Raw genomic sequence first — 12,629 nt, forward strand, 5'->3', positions numbered from 1 at the left:
ACAAGTTCAAAGACAACGAAATGCAATTCGCATCTAACGAGAAGTGCAAAAAGGGCTTCTAAATGGAACACCTGAAGCAAAGCAAAGCACTTAAGGAAGACTCTCCCTGTATGTATGTGTGTGTGTGTATATATATATATATATATATATATATATATTAGTGCTGTCAAACGATTCAAAATTTTAATCACGATTAAACTCTCACCTAGAATTTTTTTCAGTAAAAGTAATTCACAAAGCATTTTAGACCTAAAAGTAGCACCTGGGACAGCTTAAAAGAAATCAAGAGGACTCCTAACTCACTAAGACCTATTCACAAACAGCTTTTTGTGGCATTTCACGTTGAGATGTTTTGAAATGCGTAGCCTATGCGGCAACAGGAGCTTCCAATCGCGAGGGAACAATTTTGCATTCATAAAAGATATGCAATAACGCCACCAACAACAACCAAAACTACTTATTGTTAACATGTAAATTAAATGTAACGTTTCATTGTGAATCAAATTAAAATGTTCTCCTCTTTGCAAACGTAGGCATATGGTGACAGATTAATGTAATAATGTTGCAAAGATAGTGCATCAATCCGTAGGCCTATGTTTTATTAGGCTACTAGGCTATTTGTTTTGCTTTACTCTTTATTCATTTAGGCTAGGCCTTTTTATTCAGTTATTCATCATCTTCCATCCTTCACACTACTTGTGTAGTGCACGCATTCTCAGACCTGTCACCTGTCACTCATTATCGTAAGGGAGGTGTTTGGAATCATTCCCACGTTACAATCATCAGCCAATCAATGTGGTCACTTCAGTCAAGCTCGTGCATGAGTAATGGCGTCATCCATAGCAACGAAGACTCACTCTTTAGACTTTAGGAGTTGTCATTTTTCCTTACTAAGAGTAGGTCTGAAAGGCTTTGTGAATAACTTTTAAGAGAAAACTCCTAGCTAAAATATTTTAGTGCGATTTAGGAGTACTCCTAGTGGGAAGATAAAAGGCTTTGTGAATACGGCCCCTGATAAACAAGGAATATGAAGTTTATTCATCTATCATGTCTGGGTGACATCTTGATGCTAGTCTTTTGCCACCACCACCACCACCAACCCCCTCCAGACAACCCAACGATCATTCTAAAAGCAGCCCCCACCCCCTACAAATTACAGAGTGAGGAATATTTTTAGCTCTAGTTCAAGCTTTCAGGCCATTGCTGGTTGAGGATGTCCTATATGAAGTGACCTAATATAATGGCCTATAAACTGGAATTATGAAGCTGTGAGGACAGATTAAGAGCCAGATTAAGTGTTCTCTGTGTCACCTTTACACACTTTTGCCCCATAGAGCATCCCACTGTGTTACAGATGTGTGTAGACCAGGACTGATCTGGCACAAATCTGTACCATAGCAGGGCCTGATCCGCTCAAGAGTTTGAAATAGTAGCAATATATGCTCTAACACACCCTCTCTCACACACAATGATTTTGCAGGTGTTGGTGTGTGTGTGTGTGTGTGTGTGTGTGTGTGTGTGTGTGTGTTGGAAACATTTGCCCTAAATTTTTAACCACACAACCCTTATATTTTGGCCTGGGACTTGTTGGGCATTGTTTGCATACTAGTTAGAGAATGACCACAACCCAGTCTGTCCAGGCCAGTAAAAGACTACCATTGATGCCTTAGGACTGATCCTCTCAATCTGGCTCCAACATGTCTGCTTCCAGTTCTCCTTTCTCTCTCTGTGTGACTAAATTGCATTTTGTATCTCTCAAGCATGTATTCTCTGTTTGAATTGTTTTTTGGTCCCTCTCTTTGTTTTTGTTCTCTCTTTCTCTCTTTCTCTCTCTCTCTCTCTCTTTCTCTCTCTCTCTCTCTCTCTCTCTCTCTCTCTCTCTCTTGCTCTCTCTCTCTCTCTCTGTTTGTGTGTTTGTACTATGTAGTCTGGGTGGAGTGAGATGAAATATTTCCCACTGCATGTGTATGGAGCAAAGAGCTTGCCTGTTTGAATTCAGCCAGCCAGCCAGCTATCTATCTAGACAGCAAGTGCAGAGAGAGAGAGAGAGAGAGAGAATCTATGTATAAATTCATAAATGTGTATGCCAATAAAGCACCTTTGAATGAAATTGAATTGAATTGAGAGAGAGATGGCGAGAGAGAGAAAGAAAAAGAAAACATGCATAATCACATGCATACTGAATACTCATACACATGTTGTCCAAAACACATACACATAGACACACAAACACTCTTGGAGAGAGGGAGGGAGGAAGGGAAAGGGAGATCTGTATAGAGAGAGGGAAAGAGAGTATGGAGAGAGGGAGAGAGGGAGAGAGAGTATGGAGAGAGGGAGAGAGAGAGAGTATGGAGAGAGGGAGAGAGGGAAAACATGCATAATCACATGCATACTGCATACTCAGGCACATTCTGTCAAACACACACACACACACACACACACACACACACACACTCACACACTAACACACACTCTCTTGGAGGGAAAGAGTGGTCTGTATATAGAGAGAGGGAAAGAGAGTATGGGGGAGAGAGAGAGAGAGAGAGAGAGAGAGAACACAGTCCAGAGGGGTGGGGCATTTCTGTTGTTGGCAGCAGTGGCTTTGGTGGTCATGACAAACCCCACCTCTCCTCTCGGTTCCTCCTCAGGAGCCGTGGGCAGGGGGCCCCCGCACATCCCTGTTTTCCAGGAGCCCACGCCCCTCAGCTGCACCCAGCCCCCACTACAAGAGCAGGACAGCCTGTGAAACTGGCCCGGAATTAAAGAGTCACTCAGAGCCCCGAATGGATGTGGATCTGTGACCCATGTGTGTGTGTGTGTGTGTGTGTGTGTGTGTGTGTGTGTGTGTGTGTGTGTTCTAATTCTAATCTTAGAATTAGGATTGTCGTCATTGGCAACAGCTAATTTTTGGAGCTTTGTGTGCCAGATTTTAAGGGGATGTGATACTGTGTACACTACAGCACAGTTCCACAGTGAGCACCGCACACATTGTAAGTGCCAGCCAGGCCATGTCCTACTAGATGTTCAGCCACACCTTTGCACACCTCTGCTGACCAGAACAAACTGCTGGTTTCAGGTGAGTGTCAGGTGGGACACCGAAGTGCACCTCATGAGTAGATCAACTTGGGGAACGTTTCTTCCCTCCTGAAACTGTTTACATTTTCTGATCACATGTTCTTAACGCAAGTTTACTTTTGGGAATGTTTTCATTGTCTTTTACAATATTACACGTTTACTTTTGGGCTTTTGCAGCCTTTCTCTGGATAGGGCAGTATGGAAACAGGAAATGAATGGGATTGTGATTGCGAAACTGACTCAAACCTGGTGTTCCATGCCAAGTTGACCCGTACAGACAGCCGGACACCAGACAGCCGACACCAGCGAATTACCTCTTCAGACTTTTGTGTTTTGGTAAATGTATATGATCTGATCCCGTCATGGCAGAATCCCAAGCAAGTCTTTCTGACGCTTGATGAGAGAAAAGTCTTTTGTCTTTGTGCTTAGGCAAGGTTAAGTGCTGTGCATTGTTTTGCTGGCCCTGTAAATGGCTTGGTGTTTACTCAGTCGCATACCTGCTGGTATCAGGTGGAAGGTGTGTTGAACAGGGTGTTGCCATCTTAACACCCCATATGTTGTACTTGTGCTGTACTGACAAACATGACTTTTAGTGTGCCTTTGTTACTCTGTTTAACTCTACCCGGATTCATCTGTCTGTGTATGTTCACATTGCACATTGCCTGAGTCACTTCTCTACATACCTTGAAGTTAATGTTTAATTTGATCTGTCCACGTCCCGGAGCTCCCCCCTCTCCTGCTGTATTCCATAGTTTTTCTCTCTCACTCTGTTTCACTAAGTAACTATTTTAGCATTTGTCTCTCTCCACATCTCTTTTTTCTTTTCTCCTTTACCCCTCTCTCTATCTCTCTCTCTGTGTTTTTTCTCTCTCTGTCTTCCTGTTGCTCAAGCCTGCACTCCTCTGAAGCCATGGTGTGTGTGCGCTAGAACAGGAAACGAGTGCAGACAGAGAAGGCAAGCAAGCTGAAACCGGCACAAAGACTCGCACACTCTCTCTCACACACACACACACACACACACACACACACACACACACTCACTCATGTTCCTGCGCTCTCTCACACACACAATCTCATGCATGCTCGCTCATTCGCTCACACACTCACTCAGACGCACACGCACACTTTCTCCCTCACTCAATCTCAGACACACAAGTCTCCAGTCAGCGCTGCTTGAGCTGAGGATCTGAGCTCCAGGTGGACAGGGGGGAGAGAAAGAGAGAGAGAAAGAGAGAGAAAGGCAGGAGGAGGAGGAGAACAAGAAGGAGAAGGAGGAGGGCAGCCAGTGGTCAAAGTGAGGGAGGGGAGTGAGTGAGTGAGTGAGTAAGTGGGCGAGGGAAGAGATCAGAAAGAGAACAGAAGAAAAGAAAAAAGAAAGGGGGGTGGAGAAAAAAAGAAGGGGAAAAGAAAAGCGGGAGGACCCAGAGGAACCTGTCAGTAGCCAGTGCTGGGAGTTTGCTGAAGGAGAAGTGCTCAGAGGTATAGAAGTGGAAGATGGTGCCGCAGCTCTCTCCTCGACTCAGGTAAGCAACATGCCCAGATTTCTGACACCCTGCTTGCTTCAGCGCTTGTTACTCTCAGGAGGGAGTGTCTCCATTCCATTCTGTGGAGATTGAGCTTTTCTTTAAACTTGTTTCCTCGCTGAGATGTGTGTTGTGGCTCTTTGGGGAAAAGACTTTTATTTGTATTTAGTTGAATACTTTTCCTACAAATTTCTTTCTTAGTGTTTTTTATTCATTTTGTGAAAGAGATGAGAAACAGAGGGAGTTTTCCCAATGATATGCCGTGTTCCGTGGGAGAGTAGACTTGTTTGTTCTATGGTAAAGTTTGATCACTGGAGACCGACTGCAATGTTTTGGAAGGGAGTAACTCGGGACTAGGGCTTGGCTCAGGTCCTGCAGGGCTTTATTGTGGTTCCATTTTACAAGCACCTCAGCGAGCGAGTGCATGGTGGTGAAAGTTCAATGCTGTTATTTACACAGACCCTCATGCGCTAGCTGTGGAGCTCTTTTAGCCGCACTCTCTCTCTCTCCCTCAGTTTGAAAAACTGACTGAAAGTCTGAGGCTGCTTGCAAGCCTAAATGGGAATACCACCTGCATGAACTCAGAGGTCCTCTATGGGGGTAGGCGTAGGGGGTTTGTGTTCTCCCATTTTCTCATTCATAACATCTGGAGCCATGGGGCTGCCACACACCAGAACTCACAGGTAGTGCTGTAGAATTGGTAATGATAGTGAACTTTGAGTGAATTTGTTTTTCATTGACGGCTTCTCCCTTTCATGCTCAGCTGTGTATCCCTTGTCTGTCTGTGTGTGTGAGAGAGAGACAGACAGACAGAAAGACCCAGAAAGAGAGAGGCCAGTGTTGTCTCACATGCTGCTATGGAGTATCTGGTTTCCTGGCTCTGGATCAGTATGGGCCATTATTGGAGAGGAAGGAAGAGAATCTGACCTCAAATCAGAGAGGTGTTGACATCATTCAAACATTGTGTGAGAGGTTTTATTAAAAGAGGGGGGTGCAGGATCAGCCAAATTAATGGTTGTAATACAGCAAGATAATTGACTTTAACATTTAACTTTACAATTTATCATTCATTAACAGCGTAACGAGTGTAAACAGCAACACAATACTTTTCCTTCAAAAGCTTTTATGTTTGCAGAATCATGTTGTAAATTGCAATGCCTGAGAAAGAGGGAATCAGAGAAAGAGAGAGAGAGAGAAGAAGTGGAGGAGCGAATAAAGGAACGAATGCAGCGTACATTCCTGAGGCAGTCGGGTTGAGGTGGGTGTGTGGGGAGGAGAGAGAGCTGCGACGTCAAACTCTTCTGGCCTGGTCCAACTCATCCGGCCCGCATTCCAAAAAGGTCTCCCACTCCTGATCTTCCTCTCTCTCCTTCCTATCTTTCTGACTTTCTTTCTCTCATCTCTCTCCCCCTCTTTCTCTCTCTCTCTCTCTCTCTCTTTCTCTCCCTCTCTCACTGTCTCTCAGTTGGGAAGGTGGCAAACATCAACCCCCTAACCCAGGTCTGAGGTGATCCAGGCCTCCCTAGTCTTCACTACTCAGCCCAGGCTCCAACCCCAAATAACAAGATCGACAGTGGCCAACCAACTCAGAACATTCTAAAAACAAACTTCAACTTCCAGAACTGCTCCAGAATCTAGAATGTTAGCCTACTTCACTGACTAACCCTTTAGGTGGCCCACAGCCTGACACTAGGCCATGTTCACACTCCCCTAATAGTAGTTCACTACGAAATGGACTGCACAGGGTGTTCAACCATATTACTGTACGTGAGTGATCAAGTTCCCTGTGGATTATATACCCTGTGCAGTGGGTAAGCAAGCAAGGAATACATAGTAGGTACCACTTGCCATCAGAACGCAACCTGAGAGTTTAGAACGCATTTAGAATGCTCAGTTATATTTGGAACCAGGTGGAAACAGGTCTGGGGGGCGAGGGGGTGTGGAGTCATGCAGCTGGTGCCAAGGGCAGCCTCTTCTTGCTAGCAGCTCCATGGTAGGGGCAAGAGAGCATGTGCGGTGGGGTTTTCTTTTTTTTCTGCCCCTGCCTGGACATCCTGGCCAGGAAGCAGGGCAGCAAAGCGAGGTCAGAGGGATCTGGATCTGGGGCGAGAGGAAAGAGAGAGGTTTCCGTGTTTAAACAGGGACTGAATGGGAACGGCCTCCTCCAATTGTTCTCGGTGATTCCAACCGTTTGCAGCCACAGGGTGCCCCCCCCCCACCCCACACACACACAGATACACACACACAAACACGGAGACACCAGCCCCTCTACACCCTCGCCTGCACAGATACCACAGTGTTTTCTTTTTTCTTCTCCTCCTTCTTCTTTTTAGGACTGACTTGCTCCAACACGATGAATCACTGCTTGAGGCGGCATGTCTGTCATTCTTGTGTTGTTTTTTTTCCTGTGTTTGCGTGTGTCAAAGAGAGAGAGAGAGATAGAGAGAGAGAGCAATAGAGAGAGAGAGAGAGAGAAGTGTTTTTCTTGTTTTGTTTAGTTTCCAAAGTTGAAACCCAAAAGCTTGTGACTGTTGTCGAACAGGTTGCTGCTCCCCACTGGCCTTAGCAAATGGGAGAGGCCAATTAAACTCACACAAAGTCCCAAACGTCATTTACACCCAGGCGGCTCAGCTGCTTAACATGAAGGCCTACCCAGACTTGAAACCTCTCTCTCTCTCTCTCTCTCTCTCTCTCTCTCTCTCTCTCTCTCTCTCTCTCTCTCTCTCTCTCTCTCTATGTGTGTCTGTGTTCAGCCAAAAATACTATGTGTGAGTGTGTCTCATTGCGTTTGTGTGTCTGTACATCTATAAATACTATGTATGTGTCTGTGTGTATTGGCTTTTCTTTGTGTACATGTATGTGCGTGTTTATGTGTGTGTGTGTGTGTGTGTGTGTGTGTGTGTGTGTGTGTGTGTGTGTTTGTGTGTTTGTGTGAGTGGCTTTAGCCTTTTGGGCACTCCCTCTGGTTTTCCACGCTGCTCCCCTGGTAAACCACAGGATGGCTGCTCCTCTGAGTCGTTCTCCTCCCCCCACTGCGCGGCCGCGCGGGGTGGGACCGGAGTGGCCGATCCACGCAGCTGTCACCTCCCTCTGCTGTGCTGATTCCAGCATGGACTGATCTGATTGCTCTCCGAAGTCAACTCCCTTTTTCCCTCTTTTCCTGAGAACATCAGTCATGTCCTCCACATCCAGCGTTCTCTCTCTCTCTCTCTCTCCCTCTCTCTTTGACTTGTACTAACTCACTGTGTTCAGACGTGTTAAGGCAGGTCATGGAAGCCACAGCGCGGTGTCTTTTTTTCTCAGTGCTGCTCAGTTAGAGGGCAGGTCTGGAGGGTCCAGAGCTGGCTGTCCTTTTGGCCCGAGCAGGAGGAAAACAACACATGGATGTGTTTATGCGTCTATTTTTAAGAAACGCCATTGCCCTCCCTCACACACGAAGTGCTCTCAGGGTTTTACACTCAAACCCAGAAGAGAGAGAAAGAGAGAAGCCACAAGTCTCTATGGAGGCAGAGGAGAATAGAAGGCTTTGCCTTCAGAATGCCTTCCTATGAGAGTATTTATTGTCTCGTTTCCTGGTTTGTTCTTTCTTTCCCTGTGTCAGTCAATCTTAGTCAGTTAGGCCTGTCTGTTTCTTTCAAATTCAAGTATATTTTGTTGACATGAACAGGATGGATCTATGATAGCAGAGCTATGCAGTGCTCAATGAATAATGGCATTACCATCCATGTACTGAAAATGAAGACTAACTGAAAATGAAGACTACTAAGAAGACAAATAAATAAATATACAAATATTTAAAAATATAGCTACAAGAAAGGAGTAGCCTATGGGATCTATAGACAATACTACTACTACTATATATAAAATACTATATATTTGTAGTCTCTCTCTCTCTCTCTCTCTCTCTCTCTCTCTCTCTCTCTCTGTCTGCATGTCAAAGGTTAAGTGTCTTTTTTAACCTGCATTCCACATGTCTCCTCATTCAGTTCTCCATAGCTGTCTTAAATTAATTGCTACAGGCACAGGTTATGTAACAGTTCAAATCAGGTTTGACGAGACAGGCTAGAAGTGCAAACGTAACATAAGACGCATTCTCTGTCTCTCTTAGCATGTTTGGCAAAGTGATGGTATTTTAACACAGTTGTTTAAACAAAGAGATGCCTGAATGAAATCTGCTATTGATCAGACTGATCAGTCATCAGAGTACTCACATGAACATCCACAGTAGTAAGCAACAATATACATTGGCTTGTGGTTAGAAAACCTAGAATAGCATGGAGATTGCCCAAGTCAGCCATTTATGGATTCAATTCACTCTGAACTACATAAATGATCACATTCATTTAATCTTCCTAAACAATCCGCTAGCTGTCTGCCCCATAAGCAGGCCGTCAAATAAACGCATCTCTGTAGGCAGCCTAGGCTCTGAGATCTGTACACAAAAACAATTGCTATCAACAAGGGTTGGCAACCCACTCAAAGGCAAAACAAAGTGTTTCAACCAATAACCGACGAGATGCGCGTTTAGGAGAGTTTTAATTGCACGGGAGGGAGGGGGAGGGAGTAGCGAGCTGTTTTGTTTGAACATCAACAGAAGTGACATATCCCCGCTATCGCTGATACAACCTTTAAGTTTAACTGTTGTTTGGTTTTAGTTGATAGGTCTATATTGTTGCATGTGTATATGTGTAGCAATAGTGGAGTGGTTATCAGGAGAATTCCCGGTTGGCTGGTAACGCTTTGAGGCGTTTTGATATCACTGTTTGTTCTTTGTTCTTTGCTACACCTTCCAGCAGCCTGAACGGTGCGATCGTAGCCCCTCAATCTCACTCCCCACAGCCCCTCCCAACTGCCTTAGTAATAACATGTGGTACCAACTATGATGACCTGACATGCAAGTATGAGATGGGTACAGAGTAGACTACTGAAGATTTTAAATTAGCAGCCGCAACATGTTTAAACTAGCCCTAGGTTCCCCCCCTAAAATAGGATTCAGGCCAAGTTGGGTCACACTCTCATCAACACCCCCACCCCATGTCGGGAGGGGGCCACAGGAGCTTGAAATCTCCTGTTCAATATTTAGTGTCCTATTCCGCCCCTGGTGTGTACTGCAAGTATCTATATTCATAATGTTGATCTCTCACCTATACAATACAATGCATATAGGTATTTTTTAACTCACCTCCGAGTGACTCCTGGAGCTCAGGGGCTGTATGCTGTTTGCCAATCATGCCATTCAGTCTTCAGCGGAGCTGAGCCATACTGCTGTTCCCCTCGAACTGGCTCGAGTGTGGTTTCCCACTTGGCACTGGTACAGGACGTGTGGTGGTGGTGCTGCTCTGTGATCTGTGATGAAAGAGGCTAGATTGAAGACAGCCCTTTGGGTGGGGGTAGGGTGGAGTGTGGGAGGGCAGTGTGAGATGAATGGTGGGACCAGCTTTAATTTCCTCAAACAGTCCGTGTGCACCGGATGTTTTGAGAATGCAAGGCAAAGCCTGGCCGGGGGTGAAAAGGGCAAATGTAACAGAGGTGTCAGGTGTGTGTGTGTGTGTGTGTGTGTGTGTGTGTGTGTGTGTGTGTGTGTGTGTGTGTGTGTGTGTGTGCGTGCGTTCGTGTGTACGTGCATCTGTGTGTGTGGGTCAGTATGTACAGTTTGTGTGTTTGTGAGTGTGTGTGTGTGTGTATGTGTGTGTGTGTGTGTGTGAGCAAGTTAGTTTGTTTATTCATACATTTGTGTTTTTGCATAGCGTGAATGTGTGCGTGCATTTGTGTGTGTGTCTGCGTTCGTGTGTGTGTGGGTCAGTGTGTGTGTGTGTGTGTATGCGAATGCATTTGTGTCCATGCATAGCATGTGCGTGCGTGCACGCGCACACGTGTGTGTGGGTGTGTGTCTGTGTCTGTGTATGTATGATGCCAAGTATGAGGCCTCCTTTGCTCAATCTGACTCAGCAGACAGTGAAACACTCTAGTCCCTTGAACAACAAGATAAGCAAACCAATCTTCCTCTCCTCTTTATCTGTCTGCCCTCTCCTCTTCTCTCCTCTCCTCTTCATCTCTGTCTCTCTTCTCCTCTTTCCTCTCCTCTTCATCTCTGTCCCTCTCTCCTCTCATCTCCTCTTCTCTCCTCTCCTCTCCTCTCCTCTTCATCTCTGTCCCTCTCTCCTCTCCTCTCAAATCCTCTCCTCCTCATCTCTGGTTCCCCTCTCCTCTCCATCGTTCCACTTCTCCTTCTCTCTTTAAAGGTGTTTAAAAGCGATGCCACACGTTTTTTTAGGCTAAAACATTTTATGTCACTTACTGCAAACATCACCTAACCATCCGGTAGGTGTCTGTGTCCTGAATACACTGTAAAAAAACACAATCTCTGTGGACAGCCCAGGCTCCAAAAATGGCAACAAAAACAACCTGGACAAACCTAGCCCATAAAAACATAACAAACTGTTCCAGCAAATCACAGACGAGATGCGCGTTTAGGAGAGTTTCAATTGCATGGGAGCAGCATGGGAGGGAGAGGGAGGAAGTAGCGAGCTAGCTTTCTGTATTGTTTAAAAGTCAAAAGAAGTGACGTTACCCAGCATCGCTTAGAGCACCTTTAAGTGCTCTCTGACTTCCTTTCACCACTTTTTTCTGGGTTATCCCAGTGCATTGTGAAATGTGACAGTGAGCAGCCAGACATGTTGTGCACTCACAGCTTCCTGTCGAGCAGGAATGTCTGCGTTGTGCGTGTGTGGAAGCCTACTGGTGTGATACCACATAAATCTGTAAACTGTCCATCATAGACTCATCTGGGCTAAAGAGGAGAGGCCCTATCCAAGTATCTGATCTATCCATGACGGTGTGGATGTGCATTAGTGCCTACAGCATGGGCATTTTGCACATCTGGCAAGGCACAATCAATTCTGAATGATGTATACAGGGTTTGAGCAACATATAGTGCCATCCTGGCCATGTCTTTTCCAGGGAAGACCTTGAATATTTCAGGAAAACAATGCCAAAATTAATTTTCTTCATATTTTTAAAAGTCCAGGTGCTAAAATGGCCTGTCTGCAGTCCAGATCTGTCAAATTAGGTGCACCATGGAATGAAAAACATGATTAAGAATACTCCCAACTGAAATCCTATATCAGGCATTCATATAACATTTCATTCTCAAAACTCACAGTGGTAAACATGTCATCGTCCCAACATTTTTTTGAAACATGTTGCTGGCATCAAATTCAAAATGTACATATATTTTCCATGAAATAGTCAACATTTTCATTTTCAACATTTTATATGATGTCTATGTCCTTTTTGCTGCTAAATATGGGTTTTAGGAGATTTGTATATTATCACATTCTTTTTTTTATTTGCTTTTTATACAAGGTCCCAACATTTTCTGATGTTGGATTTGTATTATGATATTAGACAATATGGGAAGTCAGTAGTCTAGGTGTTCTGAATTGATTTGTTGAGTGTTGCCATGTCTGTATCCTAGAAAGATAAACAAGCCTCTTCAACAACATTCTTTTGTCAGGGGGCAGCCAGTTATTATGGTGGATCAATGCTTGAGATTTAGGTTTTCGTTTCACAGAGGCAGGTCGCCTGAGGAGGTGTGCTGAAATCTTAAATGCTGAATTACATTATCGCATTATTGTGCATATGTAACCACTATGTTGAACATGTCACAGAAAGATGATAGTCAAATGCAGGAAGGGAATCAGCGGGATCACTGGATGAATGCATTAGTTCTGGGCCAGGGCCAGGAGGGATGTGAAGCTTATCTATGCAAGCATCTGCAGGTCTACTAGGCTAAAGTAATTCCTTTGCAAATTTCAGCACCTCTTATCACGGGCCCTGTGCAACATACACTGGTGAACATATGGTGCAGCATAGTCTGTCGCAAGGAAAACTTACATAAGTGTTTGTTTCCATCATTTTCGTGTTTGTTCTTTTCTTGTTACTGCTTTTATCCTTTAACGTCACTTTCATAATGAAGTCTGTCTGTCAGCTCATGTATTATATTATGGTCATAAGGCTGCTGCCCCGGCT

General features: G+C 44.8%; 2 protein-coding genes across 11 annotated transcripts in view; one reads left to right on the top strand and one right to left on the bottom strand.

Moving 5' to 3' along the window:
* The window catches only part of LOC125296522 (interferon beta-like), a 46,015-nt gene that overhangs the window by 10,196 nt on the left and 23,190 nt on the right, over positions 1-12,629 (bottom strand). For 6 of the 8 annotated variants that reach the window (XR_007193778.1, XR_007193775.1, XR_007193777.1 and 3 more), the window contains one exon: positions 9,781-9,944. The gene's annotated coding sequence lies outside the window, so the exon portion shown is untranslated. Of the gene's footprint in view, positions 1-6,528; positions 6,699-9,780; positions 10,192-12,629 lie in introns of those variants that run through there. The other 2 variants (XR_007193780.1, XM_048246488.1) reach the window with 2 other exon arrangements.
* Positions 3,389-12,629, top strand: part of arhgap27l (Rho GTPase activating protein 27, like) — a 39,868-nt gene continuing 30,627 nt past the window's right edge. For 2 of the 3 annotated variants that reach the window (XM_048246425.1, XM_048246427.1), the window contains exon 1: positions 4,393-4,598. The gene's annotated coding sequence lies outside the window, so the exon portion shown is untranslated. Of the gene's footprint in view, positions 3,412-4,392; positions 4,599-12,629 lie in introns of those variants that run through there. The other variant, XM_048246426.1, reaches the window with a different exon arrangement.

This window comes from Alosa alosa, chromosome 6, assembly GCF_017589495.1.
Source record: "Alosa alosa isolate M-15738 ecotype Scorff River chromosome 6, AALO_Geno_1.1, whole genome shotgun sequence".
Taxonomy (NCBI): domain Eukaryota; kingdom Metazoa; phylum Chordata; class Actinopteri; order Clupeiformes; family Clupeidae; genus Alosa; species Alosa alosa.